Here is a 2,500-nt window from a genome sequence, read left to right as displayed (position 1 = left end):
GGCGGGCGTCGGGCCACCTGCTGCCGGCCATGAGCATCCAAATCCCCGCAAAAGGGGCATTTTCATTTCTTCATCGGGACTTCCGGCAATTTCCAAGGTTCAACTCATTAACGGTTGTTCGCAGACACTTGCCCAGAAAATGCAAGTGGCCACTTTGCCGGGCCGACTCGCTTGCCCAAGCGGGAAACCATCAACCGAAGGCCCGGTAAGGCGGCCGAATCTGACCTCATAGACTTCCACACAACGGGACTTTTGACTTTCCCGGCCGCGGGTGGCCTCCACCCGGCCTCAGCCATCAGCCCTGCCTGCCTCCAGCCGCCTTCTGGTTAATGAGTTATCCAGCCTGGCATTTCGGTTGCGCCAGCGAGACCAAGTCTCGGCTTTGGTTAATGATTTGAGCCGAACCGACCTGCCCCCCGCCACCGCGGGCTGAACTCGGCAAGGTCTGCCGATTTCCCGACTCCTTTCGGGGCCTAATCGGGTCGCGCGAGCCGCCTGGCGCGATCGGGGCCCATGCCCCGGCCTCTGCCAGGCCTCGGGCAGCCGCTTTTGAAGCCCGACCAAAAACCCGAAAATGGGCAAAAAGGGAATAAATTCCCGCCCAAAAAGGGTGAATAGTCGGTTGGGCGGCAGCCCTGGTCGGTCTCTGCAGACTGGAGGCTCGAGACGTTTGTTTGGAAAACTCACCAAGTCTCGATTCTGCCACCTCCTACCTCTGTGCAGATACCCCGCCAACCCCAAGGACAGAAATGACAAGTGTCAAGTTGGCGGGGCGTCGGGCCACCTGCTGCCGGCCATGAGCATCCAAATCCCCGCAAAAGGGGCATTTTCATTTCTTCATCGGGACTTCCGGCAATTTCCAAGGTTCAACTCATTAACGTTGTTCGCAGACACTTGCCAGAAAATGCAAGTGGCCACTTTGCCGGGCCGACTCGCTTGCCCAAGCGGGAAACCATCAACCGAAGGCCCGGTAAGGCGGCCGAATCTGACCTCATAGACTTCCACACAACGGACTTTGACTTTCCCGGCCGCGGGTGGCTCCACCCGGCCTCAGCCATCAGCCCTGCCTGCCTCCAGCCGCCTTCTGGTTAATGAGTTATCCAGCCTGGCACTTCGGTTGCGCCAGCGAGACCAAGTCTCGGCTTTGGTTAATGATTTGAGCCGAACCGACCTGCCCCCCGCCCCCGCGGGCTGAAGTCGGGCAGGTCTGCCGATTCCGACTCCTTTCGGGGCCTAATCGGGTCGCGCGTGCCGCCTGGCGCGATCGGGGCCCATGCCCCGGCCTCTGCCAGGCCTCGGGCAGCCGCTTTTGAAGCCCGACCAAAAACCCGAAAATGGGCAAAAAGGGAATAAATTCCCGCCCAAAAAGGGTGAATAGTCGGTTGGGCGGCAGCCCTGGTCGGTCTCTGCCAGACCTGGAGGCTCGAGACGTTTGTTTGAAAACTCACCAAGTCTCGATTCTGCCACCTCCTCCACTGTGCAGATACCCCGCCAACCCCCAAGACAGAAATGACAAGTGTCAAGTTGGCGGGGCGTCGGGCCACCTGCTGCCGGCCATGAGCATCCAAATCCCCGCAAAAGGGGCATTTTCATTTCTTCATCGGGACTTCCGACAATTGCCGAGGTTCAACTCATTAACGTTGTTCGCAGACACTTGCCAGGAAAATGCAAGTGGCCACTTTGCGGGCCGACTCGCTTGCCCAAGCGGGAAACCATCAACCGCAGGCCCGGTAAGGCGGCCGAATCTGACCTCATAGACTTCCACACAACGGGACTTTTGACTTTCCCGGCCGCGGGTGGCCTCCACCCGGCCTCAGCCATCAGCCCTGCCTGCCTCCAGCGCCTTCTGGTTAATGAGTTATCCAGCCTGGCACTTCGGTTGCGCCAGCGAGACCAAGTCTCGGCTTTGGTTAATGATTTGAGCCGAACCGACCTGCCCCCCGCCTCCCCGGGCTGAACTCGGGCAGGTCTGCCGATTTTCCCGACTCCCTTTCGGGGCCTAATCGGGTCGCGCGAGCCGCCTGGCGCGACCGGGGACATGCCCCGGCCTCTGCCAGGCCTCGGGCTGCCGTTTTTGAAGCCCGACCAAAAACCCGAAAAATGGACAAAATGGAAAAAATTCCCGCCCAAAAAGGGTGAATAGTCGGTTGGGCGGCAGCCCTGGTCGGTCTCTGCAGACCTGAGGCTCGAGACGTGACTTTGGAAAACTCACAATTCTCGATCAGCCACCTCTACCTCTGTGCAGGTACCCCGCCAACCCCCAAGGACAGAAATGACAAGTGTCAAGTTGGCGGGACGGATTTGACTTCGGTCGCCGAGCCCTGGAACTAATTCCCGCAAACGGCTTCGGATTTAGCTCCATCCAGACTTCCGGGACGAAACTTGACAGGCCGTATCTCCGCACTCCCGGAGCGCAGCCGCACCGTTCCGGCACCCATCGACGCGGCTGGCCGAGCCCGAGCGAACGCACCCCACGGCGGACGGCTAGGCCTTTCGATTT

Source organism: Pristiophorus japonicus, unplaced genomic scaffold, assembly GCF_044704955.1.
Source record: "Pristiophorus japonicus isolate sPriJap1 unplaced genomic scaffold, sPriJap1.hap1 HAP1_SCAFFOLD_2940, whole genome shotgun sequence".
Lineage (NCBI taxonomy): Eukaryota > Metazoa > Chordata > Chondrichthyes > Pristiophoridae > Pristiophorus > Pristiophorus japonicus.
The sequence above is the reverse complement of the archived record's forward strand: the minus strand, read 5'-3'. Positions refer to the sequence as shown.